Source organism: Canis lupus, chromosome 12, assembly GCF_048164855.1.
Source record: "Canis lupus baileyi chromosome 12, mCanLup2.hap1, whole genome shotgun sequence".
NCBI lineage: Eukaryota > Metazoa > Chordata > Mammalia > Carnivora > Canidae > Canis > Canis lupus.
This window is the reverse complement of record NC_132849.1, coordinates 54,655,736-54,677,602: the sequence shown is the minus strand read 5'-3', so window position 1 is coordinate 54,677,602 and position 21,867 is coordinate 54,655,736. Positions and strand designations below refer to the sequence as shown.

The 21,867-nt window shown below is 37.6% G+C and overlaps 1 long non-coding RNA gene across 2 annotated transcripts in view; it reads right to left on the bottom strand.

The window, feature by feature from the left end:
* The window catches only part of LOC140600750 (uncharacterized), a 361,628-nt gene that overhangs the window by 258,814 nt on the left and 80,947 nt on the right, over positions 1 to 21,867 (bottom strand). The window lies entirely within an intron of this gene.

Genomic DNA, 21,867 nt, shown 5'->3' with positions numbered 1-21,867 from the left:
AGGACCATTAACATCACCTGGGAACTTCTTACAAATCCATATGCACCCCCCTTCCTCATCCACAGACCTAAGTCAGACCTTAGGAGATGAACTCCAGTAATCTGTGTGTTTTAATAAGACCACAGTGTGATTCTGATGCACACTCAAGTTTGAGAACGACTGTGGAAAACCAGTGGAATACCAAGACAAAGACACCATGCACACTGCACACATGACTTTTGCTTGCTTGCTTCTTTTTTTTTTTTTCTTTTTGCCACATAGGGTACTTCTTGTTTCCATTCTTGGAGACAATTCTGTCTCCAAACTCCAAAATGTGCAATACTTTGCCTACACAAGACCGTGGTCATAATCTTTAAAAGCCCATTATGTGCTAAGCTTTGCAATAGAGTCCAACAGATACAAAAGTAAATAAGCCTCTAGTTTTCAATAACTTCAAATCTCGTGAAGGAAACAAACATATAATTAACTTTAAAACAAAATGGGCTTGGATAAATATCCAAACATGAAAACATGATAGTTTTAAGATATAGAGCTGAGTAAAAAATTCTAACTAGGGATAGATAATATGAAATGGCTTTTCATCAAAGATGTGACCTTAGCATGGTCTTTAAATAAGCAGTATCCAAGCAGAACCATACGAAGGCTAGCCAGGATAGGAGTTCATAGAGAGCAATGGTGGTTAGTGCCAAAGGAACAGTGTCGGAGGAAACCATTTCCTTGTCCCTACATTCTACCCTATGTTCTCTTTTGTATGTGCCTCCTCTAATGCTGTCACTTCTATGGCAAGCATCCTCTATCTATATTACAGCAAATAAATTCCCTAAGCTCACTCTATAACCTGAACTTTCACTTCCCTGCAATGATAAAAATGGACATTTCTCTAAATTTAAAAATCTCTTTCCATGTTCTTCCATGAGACTGCAAGTTCATTAGGACAAGGACCACCAGCTCTATTTGTCTGCCCCTATACACCTAGCCTACAACACCAGTGCCTGATGCACACAATGAGACTGGTTTACTAAAAGCACAAGACAAAATTGGGGGCAGAATAATTATCATGAGGAGAGAAAGATGTTTTTTTGGAATCAGACAGACCGAGGTTCAAATCTTGAATCAGCCTTTCTTAAATTGTATAATCTTTGGCAACTTCCTTAATTTCTCCCTTCTCAATATTTTTTTTCATTTTAAAATAGAGATAAGATTGCTTTACTGGAATGTTGTAAAATTTAAATGAGAAAATGTGTTTAAATTGCTTGGTACATAAACAACATTTAAAAAAATGATAATATTCAATGCTATATAAAAGGCATTATCTAGAAGGCAGATAAGAACTAATAAAGATTATTAAAGAAAAAAAAGGGGCAACTGGGTAGCTCAGGCAGTTAAGTGTCTGCCTTTGACTCAGGGCATGATCCCAGGATCCTGGGATGGAGCCCCGCATCGGTTTCCCTGCTCAGCCAGGAATCTGCTTCTCCCTCTATCTCTGCTGCTCCTCCTACCTGTGCTCTCTGGCTCTATCTCTCTATCAAATCAATAAGTAAAATCTTTGTATTTCCCTGATGGCAAGTGATGCAGAGCATTTTCTCATGTGCATGTTGGCCATGTCTATGTCTTCCTCTGTGAGATTTCTCTTCATGTCTTTTGCCCATTTCATGATTGGATTGTTTGTTTCTTTGGTGTTGAGTTTAATAAGTTCTTTCTAGATCTTGGAAACTAGCCCTTTATCTGATACATCATTTGCAAATATCTTCTCCCATTCTGTAGGTTGTCTTTTAGTTTTGTTGACTGTATCCTTTGCTGTGCAAAAGCTTCTTATCTTGATGAAGTCCCAATAGTTCATTTTTGCTTTTGTTTCTTTTGCCTTCGTGGATGTATCTTGCAAGAAGTTACTATGGCCGAGTTCAAAAAAGGTGTTGCCTGTGTTCTCCTCTAGGATTTTGATGGAATCTTGTCTCACAATTAGATCTTTCATCCATTTTGAGTTTATCTTTGTGTATGGTGCAAGAGAGTGGTCTAGTTTCATTCTTCTGCATGTGGATGTCCAATTTTCCCAGCACCATTTATTGAAGAGACTGTCTTTCTTCCAATGGATAGTCTTTCCTCCTTTATCGAATATTAGTTGACCATAAAGTTCAGGGTCCACTTCTGGGTTCTCTATTCTGTTCCACTGATCTATGTGTCTGTTTTTGTGCCAGGACCACACTGTCTTGATGACCACAGCTTTGTAGTACAACCTGAAATCTGGCATTGTGATGCCCCCAGATATGGTTTTCTTTTTTAAAATTCGCCTGGCTATTCAGGGTCTTTTCTGATTCCACACAAATCTTAAAATAATTTGTTCTAACTCTCTGAAGAAAGTCCATGGTATTTTGATAGGGATTGCATTAAACGTGTAAATTGCCCTGGATAACATTGACATTTTCACAATATTAATTCTACCAATCCATGAGCATGGAATATTTTTCCATTTCTTCGTGTCTTCCTCAATTTCTTTCAAGAGTGTTCTATAATTTTTAGGGTATAGATCCTTTACCTCTTTGGTTAGGTTTATTCCTAGGTATCTTATGCTTTTGGGTACAATTGTAAATGGGATTGACTCCTTAATTTCTCTTTCTTCAGTTTCATTTTTAGTGTATAGAAATGCCACTGATTTCTGGGCATTGATTTTGTATCCTGCCACACTGCTAAATTGCTGTATGAGTTCTAGCAATCTTGGGGTGGAGTCTTTTGGGTTTTCTATGTACAGTATCATGTCATCGGCGAAGAGGGAGAGTTTGACTTCTTCTTTGCCAATTTGAATGCCTTTAATGTCTTTTTGTTGCCTGATTGCTGAGGCTAGGACTTCCAGTACTATGTTGAATAGCCGGGAAATACAAATCAAAACCAAAATGAGATACCACCTCACACCAGTGAGAATGGGGAAAATTAACAAGGCAGGAAACCACAAATGTTGGAGAGGATGCGGAGAAAAGGGAACCCTCTTACACTGTTGGTGGGAATGTGAACTGGTGCAGCCACTCTGGAAAACTGTGTGGAGAGGTTCCTCAAAGAGTTAAAAATAGACCTGCCCTACCACCCAGCAATTGCACTGTTGGGGATTTACCCCAAAGATACAGATGCAATGAAATGCCGGGACACCTGCACCCCAATGTTTATAGCAGCAATGTCCACAATAGCCAAACTGTGGAAGGAGCCTCTTTGTCCATCAAAAGATGAATGGATAAAGATGTGGTTTATGTATACAATGGAATATTACTCAGCCATTAGAAATGACAAATACCCACCATTTGCTTCAACGTGGATGGAACTGGAGTGTATTATGCTGAGTGAAGTAAGTCAATCGGAGAAGCACAAACATGTTCTCATTCATTTGGGGAATATAAATAATAGTGAAAGGGAATATAAGGGAAGGGAGAAGAAATGTGTGGGAAATATCAGAAAGGGAGACAGAACATAAAGATTCCTAACTCTGGGAAATGAACTAGGGGTGGTGGAAGGGGAGGAGGGCGGGGGTGGGGGTGAATGGGTGACAGGCACTGAGGGGGGCACTTGACGGGATGAGCACTGGGTGTTATTCTGTATGTTGGTAAATTGAACACCAATAAAAAATAAATTTATTTTTTAAAAAAGTAAAATAAAAAAAAAAAAGAAAGGAGAGAGGGAAAAAACCCAAGGCATTTAGGAGGATGTAGTATGCTGTAAACCCCTGCTACCCCAGTCACCACCTCCATCCAAATAACTGCCACGATTCTCAGATGGTAGTTCAATGAGGGAGATAATTAAGGAACAATCTGAGGAAGCAAGGGGATGAAGAAGGGAGGTAGGAGAGAGCGAAAGACACAAAAATTGAAATAGGAGTGGGAGAGAAAGATCTCATCCTGCAGAGCCCCTGCCCTCAGGTCAGCAGGGGTTCTCCCTAAGGGTAAATATTACCACCCCCATTCCCAAGAGAAGACACACTTGACCTCTCTATTCCTGCCTGTTCCACATCCATCCATCCACACTCTACCCATCTGTAAGTGATGGATAGGTGAGTAACCCAAGACAAGTGACCGAACATAGATACTTACATCCAGATACAGGATTGGAAGTGAAAAACCCACTAACAACAAAAATAACCGGATAAATATAAAAAGTAGAAGATAATTCTTCTTGGAAATTAAAAATGGAATCCTACATCTTAAAGTGTAAAAATCTCCAATTAATAGAGTAGTCATGTCTAAATACTGAATTTCTGAATTACGTAATTGAACAGAAGTACTCCTCAATAAAGCCAAAAATAAATGATGAGAGAAACAAAACGACACAAAAGAAAAATTTAGGAATTTAAATAGTCATCTAAAAGGAGAAGGAAATACAGGCAGGGAAAAATTAAATGAATTGCCAAAAGAGTCAAGTGATCAGATTGAAAAATTCTCACTGGTGTCAAGTGGGAAAAATAAAAATATAATTACAGTTAGGCATATGCTAGTTAGGCATATGATTTTTTTGAAACCTAAAGGATAAGTTAAAAAAAATAATCCCAAAAGTATCTGGAAAAAACTACAACGTACATAGCAAATAAAGAGTCTCATACTGACATCAGCTTTTTTATTTGCAAAATGCATCCTGAAAGACAATGCAGTAATATTTCAAACTTCTGAGAAAAAAAATGTTTTCAATCTGAAATTCTAAACCCGGAAAATCTATTATATCATCCCTATACCTACCATTTCCTACAAGTAGAAAAGCAAAATTAAATCAGTAAATTCAGACGTAATTATTACATAATTCTTACATGACTTTAAAATAGCAGGGGTGGGGGCAGGGGCAGCCCCCATGGTGCAGCAGTTTAGGGCCGCCTGCAGCCCAGGGTGAGATCCTGGAGACCCCAGGATCTAGTCCCACGTCAGGCTCCCTGCATGGAGCCTGCTTCTCCCTCTGCCTCTCTCTCTCTGTCTGTCTCTCATGAATAAATAAATAAAAATCTTTAAAAAAAATTAAAAATAGCAGGGGGAATGCGGTGACTCGGTGACAGACCCTGAGGGGGGCACTTGACGGGATGAGCACTGGGTGTTATGCATATGTTGGCAAATCGAACTCCAATAAAAAAAAAATACCAAAAAAAGTTCCTAATAAAAGAATTACAATTTGGAAATATTACTGTAAAGTGTCCCTCTAAAATACCAGTAATATTTGGAAGGCAGCTTTTAATAGTTAACATTCTACATCTGATGATGTTCTAAGCAACTGGAATTCATTTAAATCTTAGAACAAAAAAAGAAAAAAACAAAACAAAAAAACAAAAAAACAAAAAACAAAAAAAATAAATCTTAGAACAACCATCTGAGATAAGCATCTTATCCTCCATGTCTTATAGAAGAGAAAAGGAGGGCACAGGGATCCTAGGTAACTTGTCCAGGGTCCTACAGCTCACAAGTGTTGGACTCACAATTCAAATTCAAGACAGTCACCAGACTCCCTGCTCTTCACCATTGTCCTATACATTGCTTAGATTTAGTGGTTAATTCACAAGATGTATGTAAAATTCTAAATCGAAACCTGTTAAGAATTCAAGGGGAATCAATGAAGAATCGATTAGGTCTCTCAAATTACCTGACATAAAAATAGGAACAAAGAATATATGATTAGTCCAGTAAGTATAATGAAAGGCAAACAAGCAGACAAAATAATCAAATATAAAAGTAATAAAACAGCAAAGTAATTTTCAGCATCAGTGATTATAATAAATATAAATGGCTACATTTACTTATAAAAAGTTCAAGATTTTCATTCAGAGAAAATTAAAATTCAGTTTTATGTAAGCTACAGATGACTTACCTAAAAATGCAAAAGAAAATTTGAAAATGGACAAATATACACAAAGTACACACAATACACAATCTCCAAATCTAAGTGTATTCATTGATAAATTTTACCAAGTACTTAAAAAAAGGTACTATCAAAATATTTCACAGAATCTTCCAGAAAGTTGAAAACAACTCATTCACAGTTATTTACAAACTTTGTTTATCCTTGATTAAAGCCTATGACCCTAAAAAAATAGAAAACTATAGCCCAAGCTCTTCTACAACTATAGGTGCAAAACTTCCACACTATTAAGTAAACAAAATTCTACTGGATTATGCAATAATAACAATGCACCACAGCTCATATAATAAAGATGCAAGGTTGGTATAAAACTAGAAAATCAATGTAATGTACCATATAAACAAAAGACAAAATCATATGAGTACCCAAGTGCTACAGAAATGCATTCAATAAAATCTAATGGCCATAATGAGAAAAATTGTTAATAAACTGAATATAAGGGATTGCCCTTATTCTGATAAAGAGTATCTCAAAAAAAGAAAGTGTAGCAAACATTAGACTTAGTGGTAAAACACTGATTTTTTTTCCCCAGGGATTGGTAGAGAAACAGTCATAATGTCAGTAATCATTTCTATTCAACATAGAATATATGGTACAATAAATCAAGAAAGGGAAGTATAATCTATAAGAACTTGAAAGGAAAAGAAAAATGTGGCAATAGATATTCACAAATTATATGACTGCATTACTGAAAATTCCAAAGAATTTAAAGAAAATAATGAGAATTAACAATTAAATTTAAGGAAATATCTAGACACAAGAGCAAAGGAAAAACAAAACAAAACAAAATAAACCACTTCAGGGATACTAGTCTTTGCAAGATAATTTTCACATAGTTTTGTCAAGCCAATTAATATGCTTGGATCTTATTTCTAAAGCTTACTTTAAGTCAATACTTCATAAATTAGAATATGTTTTCAATATTATTTGGAAAACTATATGAAGAAATCATGCTATGGGTTGGCAATAACAAAACTGAGTCCCAGCACACTCCATGTCCCAAATCCTAGGCAATAATGTGTCAGAAGATTGCATAGTTTTTGAAAGCTACATCTGGAATATAGAACCTCATCTTAAAACTGAGCTTTTATCTAATCTCTTAGCAGGAATATGAGCCATATTCCTTACAGAACAGGCAGTGGTTTAGCAGTAGAACCGCTTTCTAGTTTGACCTGGCAAATCTCATTTGATTTATGAAACTCACCTAAATTTCCTAAGCCTCAATTTCCTCCTGGTTCCTGATGAGGGAAATATATCCAAGGTTTATACTTGGAGCACAATTACTTTTGACATGGCACGGAGTCAACATATTTGAAATATTCAATTCTAGAATACAACCATAAGCTCATCTCCTTGAATTGTTCATCAGAGGACAGAAAAAAATAATTAAAGCAACAGAACAGCGAATATTCTAAGACAGCATATAAATACCAAAATTCCGTTTAAATTCTAATCTTTATTCTTTTATTTATTCACCGAGTACCGGTTTTGTGTCGCTTATAAGAAGACTCAATCCTTTCAGAGAATTCACAGTGAAAAATAAGAGTCACACTGGAAGTGCTTGGGGAGCACTTTTCCTGCATTTTCTCTACTCATGGTCATTGTTAGGACAGGGATTACAGATCATTGAGTACCTCAAAGTCATGAGTGACAAGTTACCCAGTGAAGAAGTACCCAACTTTGCACAGCAACTGACTAACCCTTGGTCCTCGGATACTGACTCAGTGGAAATCCTACCTCAGTCCAGTTCTCTGCACACCCTGTCCTGGGAAAGCTGTAGAGCATTGCATCCACTCATCTTCAACCCGGCCCTCAAAGTGTCCTTCAGCATCCCTCTAGTACCCATTGGGGACCACCCCTGGTTGTGCCAACCTCAGCTGAGTACTCTGCCCCCTGGGCTACCCTGAATTTAGTTTCTCAACTTAAAAAAAAATGCACTGATAACAATTGAAAGGGGAGGATCCTATGACCTACTGTCCACAGCACCATCTGATGTGTCTTCTCATTTCTTAAGAGAATAAATTCTTATCAGCAAATATTATTTTTTTCAGAAATCAAAGCCATCAAAGCCTGGCTTACTCTCCTATAAATAGGCCCCCAACAAGACCTCATACCACATTAAAAAGAATCTTAACTGAATATGTTTTAAAAATAGAGGAATTGGGATGAGACTCAAATCTTCTCTGATCATTTCCCACTTGCTCTTTGCTCCCCCAAGACACCCGCTGGAGCTACTACACTAACATGGCCATTCTCACATTTTGGTTCTGAGCCCACTGGGAGCTGAGAGGATCCTTCCCAAGTTCCCAGGCTCTGTGATCCAGTCCCAAAACATCAGCCCTTTGATGGGTAATTAAGGGTACATCGATGTACACACCCTCATTTTACTTCATTTTACTTAAAAATAAGTAAATTACAAATAATCTATTGAGTAAAAATATGGTATTTCCCAATCAAAAGTAATGTCTTTTAGAGTTTCGTGAGTATTTAGAGTTTCAAGTAGTCTATCAAGAAATCTGGCCAGCCTGCCTGGCAAAGTTGGACAGCTCCTGCAGCCCGAGTGTGCCTACCAATATTTGAGGTTCCTACATGTGTGGGGAAGGATACTCTGGCATACATAAAGCATCAAGGCCATTATGAAATTGCTCTGCTTTTCAATTGCAACTATTCTTGCTTTTTAATTAAAAATTGCTGTTAACTGTCCTCTGTTATTGCCACTTTGTTATGGTTTATTTGATCAAGTCTATAAGGTATGGTGATATACATTTAAATCAAGAATAATTTGGGGGCACCTGGAGGGCTCAGTCAGTTAAGCGTCTGACTCTTGGTTTCAGCTCAGGTCATGACCTTGTGGTCGTGGGATCGAGCTCCACGTGGGGCTCTATACTCAGTGTGGAGTCTGCTTCAGATTCTTTCTTCCTCTCACTCTGCCCCTCCCCACTGTACCCTCTCTGTGTCTCTCTCAAATAAACAAATAAATTTTTTTTTCTTTTTTAAAAGAGAATACTTTAGACTTCACTTTGTCTGATGACTGGATTTTAAAACATTATTTTCACTGTGTTTCATTCAATCACATAACGTTTTTCCCAGCACTTGTTTGGGGCCAGGCCCTGCTCGGAGTATGAGAACACAGTACTGAGCAAAGCATTCCAAAGCCCCTGCCCCTTGTGGATCATGGGGGTCTCATCCATATCCTATGGTTAAAGTGAATATACAACAATCTTTCCTAAGGTTTGCTTTCATTTTCATTTCATTTTGATAACTGAGTTCTTTTTCAAGTGGAAAAAAAGAACGGTATAGGTGATGTCCAGGGAATTCTCTTCCTCAAGGTAAAATACAATCAAAACAGTTTGACACTTCGGCACTAGATGATGTCTGAGTTCCTGTGATACTCTTCTTCGGGGATGCTGCTCAAGGAACTGGGAAAATACTAAAACAGCATTCTTTACACAGTCTCAGCCTAAAGTCCACCAAACCCTGCTTTACTAACTGCCTAAACCTGCTACTTTAGACCCAAATTTCCCTTAATAAATTTAATTCAGCATAGCCATCATGTCAGCACTTACAAATCGGACTCCCCCTCAAGCCTGTGCCACCTCCCTCTCTCTATGACCGGTATGGGCTTTTATTTCCTGCTGGGCACTTGAGCTAAAGCCTCACTGCACGTCTTCTGGGCAGTGAATACAATTCCAATATAGGCAAGCCGGCTCAGTGAAAATTACTCATGGTTCAGTATGTGCGGGTTGCCTAGCAGAGGAATATAGGCTTTGTAATCATTCCATTCATTGGTCTGAGCTGAACTTCTGATGGGAAATTGTAATGAGGCTGAATTACCGCTACTCTCCAAATAACCAATACATCTTCCAGATGGGGTGAAGGGTGGGGTTTCCAAAACCACTCCATTGTTTTAGGTGTGTGTCTGTGCATTTTAATTTCCAGAATCCATTTTTATTAAGTCTCATCCTGGGGAAAGAACACAAGCTTTTTAGGCTGGTCCTCCCTGCTTTCTATCAAGTTCCCACCTCCTTCTGGCTGCTTGAAATGAGACATTCTTACCCTCTCTGCTTTGTCGTATGTAAAGTGGGAAATTTTTTTCACCTATGCTGTGGATTTTGAAATTAGAGATGAATTCAGTAAAATTTCCAGCAGTTGTCTGCACCTTCATTTCTGAATTTGAATAAGCTTTTGGTCTGCTCCATTTATAATGCAGCAGTATTTATTGATTTATTTTTATTTATTTATTTATTGAGCAATATTTAAATATGTCTTTTAATGTGTATATGTTGATGTCAAAAGCTCAAGTGAGAAATTAAAGGAGCTTCAGAGTGAAATAAGTCAATCGGAAAAGGACAAACATATGGACTCATTCATTTGGGGAATATAAAAATTAGTGAAAGGGAGTAAAGGGAAAGGAGAGAAAATGAGTGAGAGTATCAGTGAGGGTGACAAAACATGAAAGACACCTAACACTGGGAAATGAACAAGGGGTAGTGGAAGGGGAAGTGAGTGGGGGGTTGGGGTGACTGGGTGATGGGCAATGAGCGGGGCACTTGGCGGGATGAGCACTGGGTGTTATGCTATATGTTGGCAAATTGAACTCCAATAAAAAATATTTTAAAAAATAAATAAATAAAGGAGCTTCGCAGATTAGCTAATCTCATGGTTTAATTTTTTTCAATGTACCGGAGATTTTTTCTTTAAATAAAAGCTTCTTTGATATCCTGAAATGGATAGATGAAACATGAGTTTTGCTGGAAGAAACAGAAGAAGAAGCCTAAAAATGCATTTTGCCCCCCTCCCCTGGCCCCAAATTGAGCCAGAAGGACTTCACTGAACTTCTTTGACCCTATTAAATCTAATTTGAAAGCTACTAACCACACTTTCTATCATATAGATGAGGTAATTTAGAACCAGTATAGACAAAAAGACTTTTCCAAGATCACATAAACACTGGCTAGGATTAGAATCTCAGTGTGCCAATCTGGGGCCTAAGTTTTATATTCAGCTTAACTATATTATTCAGTCAATAAGTATTGAGGGAAGACGATTGTGCCAGGTTTTGGAAGGGTTAAATATGGTAAAGTCTCACCCCTGCTCTTGAGCAGGTGAACAAAACTGACCACACACCTCCAAGTAAGTTTGAGATGGAATAAGACAAATTCAGTTAGAGGGAGCACAATATATTCTTTCACCATGGAGAAGTGAAAAAAGAAATGATTTGTTCTGTTGTAATATGATGTTGGAAGCCAAGAGTAATTGCTTTTAAAGAGAGCCTTTAAAGGATGGAATAATCACCAGGCAGGAATACAGAAAGAACATGCCAAGAGTAAGACAGAGATTCACAAAGGCATAGAATCAGGAAAGCATCTTCTAGGAACAATGAATATTTCAAGTTTGCTGGACCATAATTACACATGGGAAGTGGCGAGAAATATGAATTTCATTTTAATTTTGTTCAATGTTGTGCAGGGTCTGAATGTCTGGCCAAGAAGCTTGGACTTGATCCTGCAGGCAGGGAAAAGCCATTGAGAGATTAGGAAGACTTGGAGGAATTATTCGGAGCTGTGTTTTAGGAAGATTGCTCTGATGCTAATTTCAAGCAAAACTTACACTTAACAACCTATTTTTTCGATATGGCATTATTAATAAAATAAAAATAGAAGTAAGTTATAATAAACCTTATTTTAGACAGTTTTTATTTACAGAAAAACTGTGAAAATAGCATAGTTTTATATTATCAATATATTCTGCACCTACCCCTATTATTAACATCTTTAATAATGTTAGTTATTTAATACTTTCTGGATATTTGACTCTTAACAAATGAATTAATTATATATGTTATCTCTCATTCTATGGGCTGTATGTTCTTTTTCTTCACAGTATCTTTCGGTGTGCAAAAATATTATTTTTGGAGAAGTCCAAATTATGATTTTTTCCCTTTCTTGTTGGTGCTTTTGATGTTATATGGAAAGAATCCATTGCCAAACCCAAACTCATGGAGATTTATTCCTATGCTTTCTTCTAAGATTTTTATAGTTTTAGCTCTTAAATTTAGAACTTTGATTCATTTTACATTAATTTTTGCATATAATATATGGTAAAGATCTAATTTCATTCTTTTGCATGTGGATATCTAGTTGTTTTAGCACCATTTGTTGCAGAGACCATTTTTCCCATACTAAATTCTCTTAGCATCCTTGTTGAAAACCAGTTGACCATAGATAAGTGGTTTATTTCTGGACTCTCACCTAGTTATCTACATATCTACCATTACTCCAGTACCACACTCTGGATCACTGTAGCTTTGTAAGTAAGGTTTAGTGAGTTTTGAAGTGTGGAATTGTGACTCCTATAAATTTATTCTTCTTCAGGATGGCTTTAATGTTCTGAGTCCCTTGTGATTCCATAAAAATTTTGGGATCCTCTTTTCTGAATGTGCATAAAGGACATTTGGGAGTTTGATAGGGATTACATTTAATCTTTCAATAACTAGGAAAAGTATAGCTTTCTTAATGATTTATTTAGGCCTTTATTTTTTTCCAGTAATGTTCTATAATTTCCAGCATATAAATCTTGCTCTTCCTTGGTTAAATATTTTCCTAAGTTTCTTAGTGTTTTAGATGCCATTCTAAATGGAATTGTTTTCATAATTTCCTTTTCAAGTTATTCATTGATAGTGTATTGAAATAAAACTTATTTTTGTATATTGATCATGTAATTCTCTGACTTTTCTGAATTTGTTTATTAATTCAAATAGTTTTATGGGGGTATTAGTTAGGACTTCCTATATACAAAATCATGTCATCTACCAATATAGATGTTTACTTTTTTCCCTCTATGGAACTTTTATTTCTTTTTCTTGCTTGACTCCTCTGGCTAAGACTTTTAATATAATGTTGAATAATAGTGGAGAAAGAGGGCATTCTTGCTTCATTCTTGATTTTAGGGAAAGCTTTTCGTCCTTCTAAGTATGATGTTAGTTGTGGATTCTTCATAAATATCTTTTGTCAGTCATCAAAATTAAGACTCTCTCACTATTTTAATACCCATATCTCAATGGTTAAATTCTCAGTGGTCCTACCTTCTGTTCTTTCCACAAACTAATCACTAAACATGCTTGATGGTTTTGTTTTTGTTTTTTTCCAAAATCTGGGGGAAAAGAGAAAAATACTATTAGTTATTGAGCATTTACTATCTAAAAAATATTAGTTATTCTATCATTTCTCAATATAGAGATTATAACCCTGATTTTCAAATAAGGAAACCAGTGATTAAATACCTTGTAGAAGTCACACAGTTAGTAAGAGATAAAGGTGAGAGGTCTGTGTGACTCTAAAATACATCTTCTGCCCTGTGAGAATTTCTAGAACAGAGTAGGCAGTCAGAGTCACACTTGCACAAGTAGTACCTGAGAGTTGAGAATGACCTGGGGGCAGGGAACAGATTTTTCTCTTGATAAGGACATGTTTCTTTAACAGAGGTTAGCAGGATTACTCAAAAGTGCCAGTCACTTGAAGATTCACACCCTTCAAACCTGTTGAGTCTAAGACCTGGGAATATGTGCAAGGCCCTGAGCATAAGGAGGAAAATAAGTGGAGCCAAAGGCAGGGGAGGCTTGGGAACAAAACTGAGAAAACCTTTAGGGAAAGGCATGCAGGGAGACTAAAATTCATTGGTGAATGCTTTGGAAAAAAAAATTTTTTTTTGATGTTACTTAAGTCTGAAACATGGGGTCTTCTGCTAACGTGGCCTGAGTCAGTCTGTTCAGGGAAAGGTTAATGCCTGTGTGCTGTGTGTGTGTGTGTGTGTGTGTGTGTGATGGGGGGGGCATGTCACTTGGGTTTAAATCCATGAAAAGATCAACATAAAAGCTCAGCATCCAAGGGAACCTGGGTAGTTCAGTCAGTTGAACATCCAGCTCTTGATTTTGGCTCAGGTCATGGTCTCAGGATTGTGGAATTGAACCTTGCATCATGCTCTGAGCTAGATGTGAAGCCTGCTTAAGATTGAGATCCTTCTCAATCAGAGACAGTTATCATTATGACCTCACTCATATTTGGAATTTAAGAAATAAAACTGGATCATATGGGAAGGGAAATAAAAATAAAACAAAACAAAATCTGAGAGGGAGACAAACCATAAGAGACTCTTAATTATACAAAACAAACTGAAGGTTGCTGGAGGGGAGGAGGCAGGGGGTGGGGTAACTGGGTGATGGGCATTAAGAAGGGCATGTGATATAATGAGCACTGAGTAGTATATTAGACTGATAAGTCACTGAACTCTATCTCTGAAACTAGTAATACATTATATGTTGATTAATTGAATTTAAATTTTAAAAAAATTTTAAAAAAGGATTCTCTCTCCCTCTTCACCTGCCCCTCCCATCTATCTCTCTCAAAAAAAAAAAAAAAAAAAAAAAAAGCTCATAATCCAGTACCACTTCTTTCTCATCTTGTTTGTCTCTCCTGCAAACAAAACTTCATCTATATAGATTATTCTTTTTTTAAGATTTTATTTATTTATTCATGAGACACACACACACAGAGGCAGAGACATAGACACAGGGAGAAGCAGGCTCCAAGCAGGAAGCTAGATGTGGGACTCGATCCTGGGACTCGGGGATAACACCCTGAGCCAAAGGCAGACGTTCAACCACTGAGCCACCCAGGCATCCCTATACAGATAATTTAGAACACTGAAATGTAAAATTTTTCTCCTCTTAAAGAATATTCTCAGTATTCCAGCATGGGATATTCATGAGATAAGAAACTATTTCGATTGCCTGAGTTCAAATAATAGCTTTCATACTTACTAGTTAGATGATTTAGGCTTAGTAATGAGATTCTTTTGTTTCCCCATCTGTAAAATAGGATGCTAAAAGTGTTTACCTCATAGAATAGAACTTTATACAGATATACACTTAAAACTGGCTGATGCATAATATGTGCTGTATATTTACTATTATTTTTTATTATTACCATTAATGATGAGATGATGATGTAGTCTAAAAGCCCAGAACATGACTGCACAAGACAAGGTACTACATGGTATTTGTTGAGTGAATGAATGGGTTCATGAAAATTCTACCAAGGTAATTTCTACCAAATTAATTTCTGCCAGAAATTTAATTAATTTCTACCAGAGTAATTTCAAACCACAAAGATCTCATAACTGACTACTCACAGAAACAAAGCTAAGCATTTAATAAATCAGGATTCCCGGTATTCAAGATATAAGGTGGTTAGGAGTTATATTCTCCAGACCCTTTATAGAGCAATGAAATAAAAAATGATGTTTGAAGTAAGCTCCTCAAATAATGTCCGCTCTATACAACATCTGAAGATTTCTTCTGATGACCAAACAAAACAGAACTATTATTGCCTTAGCACTGTTAATTAGAAACAAAACCCTTAGAAACCTTTCTTTCTTTGATTTAGTTGTTCCAACTTATGAAATAAAATAAATACACCCACAAAAGAAAAACATTTTACGCACAAAGATGTTCACCATATTATTTATAATAGAAAAAAGATCTCAATTAGCTAAATAGCTAAATACAGCAAGATGAATAATCAAATTGGCAAATATACCATGAAATGAGTATTAGCCAGACTTTTTAAATGTGACATGCTAAGAATGTTGGTCATATTATATAAAGCTCTCTTAGAAGATATTTGTATCAGCATGTAGAAATGATTGCCACATTTCTGGGGAAAGAAAAAAAACTCACATATCTAGAACATGTTTTATTTAACCTAAGATTTATGATAAGGTCTAAAAGTTCTTTAAATAGTCTGAATTTTTTTTGTAAAATTCTGTTTAAATGGCTAGAGTCCAGATTTATAGTAAATACTATGTCTACATCTATGACTTCTCAATCATGTAAGCACTAATGCCTGGGAGCTCCTCTAAGTCCAGGTTGATGTACCACCAGGACATCAGTTATAAACCTATGTATTAAGACAAAATATATCGGATGCCAAACCTGCAGGCATGCCACTCAAAGACTCGTACAGGGTTAGGCAAACTATGGCCCATGAACCAGACCTGGCCCATGACTGTTTTTGTCTGGCCTATAAGCTAAGAATGAATGGCTTTTCATTTTTAAAGCGTTATGCAGGTAGGATAAGGAAGAAAAAGTGATGAGACAGAGACCATACGTGACATGCAATACCTAAATATTTATTTTGACCATTTGCAGAAAAGTTTGTCAACCTCTGCTATTAGAACAATGCCAAGATGCAGCAGGATTTCAACAGACAAACCTCATGTCTGCCCTTTTCTTTTGCACGCAAACTGAAATTTAATAATTTTCCCAAAATGGTTTGAACTTGTTAATTGGGGGATTTGTAAACAGAACTTCAGGAATGACATTAAAGGTTGCTAAACTGTCTGAAATTTAATTTTTCCAACATAAAGTCCACTGAACCTTAGATGGAGAAACAGAAGGGAGATAATAACGAGTATTAATTCTTTACACAAATACGAGTGTTTCTAATGTACAACCAAATTGAATCTTTGGTATAGACCTACGAGAAGCTTCTTCATTAGGTAACACTGTAAAAATGCTGAAAGCTAGTGATTGTATACATTTGAAAAAATCCAGAATGTTATTTAAATTTAAAGAGTGCATCATTCAGACTAATTTATCACTCAGCAAGGGATTTGAGCCTAACAAAATAATACTTGAGAGAACATTGGTGTGATAGTTCAATAGATTGCTATGCATGCCTCTTCACACTAACAAAGCCCATCCTGGTTTTTGGGTCAGTGTTTAGTTTGGCTGAAATATCTTATTTTGATAGGCCTTCACTGATTCACTCAAATTAATGAGGCCTTCCTGTATCTGGCTAATGAAAGGTCTTTGCAAAGCCTATGAGTTCTGCTCCACTTGTCAAATGTGACCAGAAGATTCCTAACAATGTCAAGAGGGAAAAGAACATCATTTGATGGTACAATTTGGAGAGTATTTCAGGAGAAGGCAGTCTAGCTGAGCACCATGGAAATTTTTGAGACTGCCACAGACTCACGGCTTTTCTGGGGTCTTTGCCCATTCATGGGTGAGCCAGCATAAAGACAAGTGTCCCAGAACAAACTCTGTATCTGTGTGAACTTGAGCTAAGCACTTTACTTCGTTGGGCCTCAATTTGCTTAAACATAAATCAAGGGTTGTTGGGGTGGGGTTAAATGATTTATCAATGTCTAAGGACTCAAAGGTCCTTTGCTGCTTAAATTCTGAGATTATCCTAAAATCACATAGGAAAGTAGGAGCAAAACCAGGACCAGAATCCTTTCTCTGGCCCCAGGGCCAGGTCTGAGTGCTACCTACTGTTCACTGCATATCAAGGATTCGCTCTACACATCCAAGCCGTGGTATTTCTCCAAGTCTCTCTCCTACACCAATCCTGGAGAATGTCACACTTGAGTGTACTCCCTGATGGCTCTCCCTACTGTACTCCAGCCCACATCCCTTCTCTGGTTAGACTTTTCCTGAGTTCCTTTATAGTTGTTAAAAATAGAATTGATCATTCATTATTCACTCATATATTCAATCTACTATTTTTGAAATACTAAATAATCAGTAGCATTTAACCAACATCCATTTTTGGCTCAATAGCTATGTTCCAGGCTTCTGAAGACTTGAGATCTGTCCTCAGGTGACCTCAGGATCAACAGAACCCAATTTACTCAGCGTCTGATTCCCTACCCACTTTGCCCCTAGCCAACCAGACCCACTGCACAGATAAAATTCCCCCACCTCACACTGAATTAACATTATATCAAAGTAACTTTATACCAGAATACTGTTCCAAACCTTGGGATTGCTCTCCCCTATGACATCATCCTAGTCCACTCCACATATCCTTGCTGCTTAAAGTCCAATACGCTTTCTTCACATTGTTCTGTACTTCCCTAAACCTCCTTCTTGGGTTCTTTCTGCTGTTTCACTTGAATCTGCATTTTTATAGTGAAACTTACCTACATATGTAATTACTTTGCTATGCATCTCCTCTGATCTAACCACAGTCTGGCTAGCCCCAAGAATTCCACTTCCCCTGTAGTCCCCTCCAACAAAGGACTATAAGATCAGCATCCTTCTTTCACCCACATTGCTCCAGATCTTCCTTCATATTTATGTAGAACTTTCTCCAATTGGAAATCAGGCATCTATGTCCAAACAGATCCTGTGAAATAACAAATAGAGTTTATTTGCATATTAACTGGAGAGTCACACTGGTTATCACAGTTTTACCACAAGCACAGATTAGGGATGCATGGGTAGCTCAGTGGTTGAGCGCCTGCCTTCAACTCAGGCCGTGATCCCAGAGTCCTGAGATTAAGTCCTGCATCAGATTCCCTGTAGGGAACCTGCTTCTCCCTCTGTCTGTCTCTGCCTCTATGTGTGTGTCTCTCATGAAGAAATAATAAAATCTTTTTTAAAATGCACATATAAATGATTGATTTAATATCCTTTTGTTAATACAAATACAGGAATATGAATCATTATATAAATAAAAAAGTTCACTTGGCAAAGCTCTAAAAACAAAGAAATTCATGGGGAAACAACAAAAAGGGCTCCTACTGGTGAAAATCTGGGAACAAGAAACTTCCACTTCAGCATATTTAACTACTCCAAGGCCACCTGAGTGTATAAAGCTCTATCTACCCACCTAGGCAGAATGCTTGAGCATTAGAAGGGCTGCCAAGAAGTTTGGACAGAAGCCAAGCAGGCAGCCAAGCTGAGATTCTAGGCCAGGAAAGATATCAATCAGGTCAAACCCACCTGGCTGGTTTATGACTTCTGGAAACCTCCAAGACTGATGGTCAACATGCAGACCCTCAGATACAACCACCATACCTTTCCTTGCCCAGAAATTTGAGAGTTAGTGAAACTGTAGTACTTATTTTAAGTGCTTATTTACAGATGAAGAATTTGATGCCTAAGGAGGAGAAATGATTTGTTCAATATCACAACATCAGTTTGTAGTAGAGGGGAACTAAAACTCAAGCTGCTTGTTTTATCATCTGTTTCTGTTATGCAATGTGGCGATGGGTAGAACAGGAATTTTAAACACACTACCACAAAAGAAACCAAAATAAATCACTTAATAAATCAGATAATGGTAAATATTATAAAGATACATATATCTATGTATCACATGTAAAAGATATTGGACATATATAATAATAAATACAATTATATGTAAGCAAAATAGTAAACTTACGAAAAAATAACAAAAACCCATTGCAAAGATAATTAAAAATATAGTGAAATAACTGGGTCTGAGATTATCCAGTAAAAGAAAAAAAAATCAGTTTCCTGTTAGTAGGTGCTCATCCTATACAGTGAGTAAACACTAAACTTTCACAACAGAAAATCATCCACATTAAATCCACATGTCCAACTGATTAATCATTGTAATAGAATCCCCTATTTTGCTTTTCTTTTGAAAATCTTTGAAATGCCTAGCTTCTTATTATACCATAGATGTTATAAGAGTTCTTAACCTATAATTCAACTGAGTTAAGTGTATCAAGATGCTGTATCAGGATCTAGAACTTAAGGAAACAGATTAAAAGCAAACAAAAGAGGAGCAACCATCCCTACTCTCGCAGGCTTCTCAGTCTGGCGTGGGTGAAAGAGACAAAACAGATCATTCCAGGGCAAGGCTGTCATTGCTGGGAGAGTGTTGCGTACAGGACCACAGGACATGAATCGCTCTGGTTGTACATGTGAGAACAGATAACATCAAGGTATTTTTTTTTTTAATGTATTTGTAACATGCCTTTCAGAATCTCAAAAGAGAAATATTGTGGGGGTGCCTGGGTGGCTCAGTTGGTTAAGGATCTGACTCATGATTTTGGCTCAGGTCGTGATCTCATGGGTCTTAAGGTCAAGCCCTCTCGAGGGCTCCACACTCAGTAGGGAGTCTGCTTGGGATTTTCTTTCTCCCTCTCCCTCTGTCCCCACCATGCACACGCTCTCTCTCTCTCTCTCTCTCTCTCAAAAAAAAAATCTTTGGTGGGGGATAAATAAAAGGGAAATGCTGTGAAGCACATCTTCCCCAGAGTACCTGAAAAGGAGAAAAGGTCTCCCGTGTGTCCTAGATCACGGGGATCACAACTGTGGAATTCACTAAGGAGATGACTTCATGAATCAACAAAAATCCTCTTCTTCCCACTGAGAGAATTCATTGCCCTCCATATTATGATTCCCTTTCCCAGCCTTTTGGGAAGAGTGGAGGTGGCTGCTTCAACTGTGTTCATGTGTCTGTGAGGAGGATGTGAGCTCTGTTATTGGCACTTGTGATGTGGGGGTTGAATCAGGACATGCAGTAACAGCTTATGATCTCCCAGCAGCCTGATGAAGTGGAAAGAACAGGAGATTTACAGCCAAGAGAAGTTCTACAAAAATAGTAGTCTTTTGACTTGAAGTACATTATCCTACGGCCCAAGCTTCAGTTTCTTCATCTTTAAAGGAAGAATGACAGTCCGGGCAGGAGCCCCAGAGGATAAAATAGGATCTGGCACCCTACTGGCCCACTCTTTGGTTCTCATGCTCCCTGTTCTCACTGCTGTACCAATAAAATAACTTTCCCAACCGGACATCGTGTTCCCTGACCCACCATCACCCAGCACATCTTGTTCAACATGACTAGTACTCCTCCGTCAATGCTTTGAAACAGCCATTACCCTGATAACAAAAAAAAAAAAAAAAAAAAAAAAAAAAGGAAAAAAAGAAAAGAAAAAAAAGACAATTTGTCAAAGCTGTTTTTGGTGTAGGACCACGTGCAAATGTTTATGAGAGCATTCAAGGCCCTGTCTAACCTGCCTTTCCAATCCCTTTCTCATTCTTTCCATGAAAAGCCTCAACTTCCTCCAAGACTACTTGGGAAGCCACATGGATGGGCGTGCAGTGGCCCTGTCACCTGGAATACCTTTTTCTCTCTAATGGCTTTAAATCTTAACAATTTCTCCAAAGTTCAGCCTAGCATCCCCCTTGTGATTTTGTCTCCTAGTGGCAGCACCTTCTTTGTATACATTATGGGGTGCATTGTTCATGCCATTACCTTAGCAGATTAACTCTTTGATAGCCAAATAATTTCCAGGTCCTTGCTGCGTTGGTTGGCCCACGGTGGAGGTGCTTTAAATAGCTCTGGAGCTTTCCACATGTGAAAGTCTCCTCTGCCCAACTAGAGGCCAGGTTTCTCAAGGGCAGAAGAAACCAGTTATCAAATGTGTTTAATATCACCCACAGGATGTATAAAGTGGTGTTGTCTAAAAGGAAAAAAAAAAAAAAAAAACAGTATTCTCGCTGAAATGGCATTCACTTGGGTTTTGAGTACATCGGTCATATTTAATTAAAATGGCTTGTATGAATGAAGCAATAAATGCATGAATCTTCTCACCTCCAGTTTCTAGGGGATAATACATATGGGTCAATTAGAGAGGCTAAGAATATGTTATTTGATGGTTCCTTCTTTGCCTCCTCCCCTTCCAGGTGAGCGTGCCCGGCCTGAGAAGGAGGGTAAAAACCCAAATGGCAATTTACTTTCCTAAAGTTTTGACAAGCTGTTGTGCTTACCACCCTTGTCAATTCCCAGTACAGCAGTAAGGTCACCTGAGCAATGGACTTGAAACACAATTGAAATAAACAGAGTAGACGGTGAATTTCTAGCCTGACTGCTCATAAGCCTATTCTTTCCTGGCCTCACTTTGAAGTTCTGCAAAAATAAGGCTGATGAAGGGATTCTTTCATGCTTCAAGGCCTCATGAAACCTACCATAACACCTCCCACATTCTGTACCTTTTCAGAATCCGCCTAAGGAAAGCAAACACACACACATGCCCCCTAGAGTTCTCCACCACTGTGTGGGCCTTTCATTTCGCAGTCCTCTTGAAAGTGTTATTTGTGAGGCTTAAAATATTGTGAGTTTGCAGGGGGAGGAGACAAGTGCTCTGGAGAAAATAACACACTAGGATAAGCCA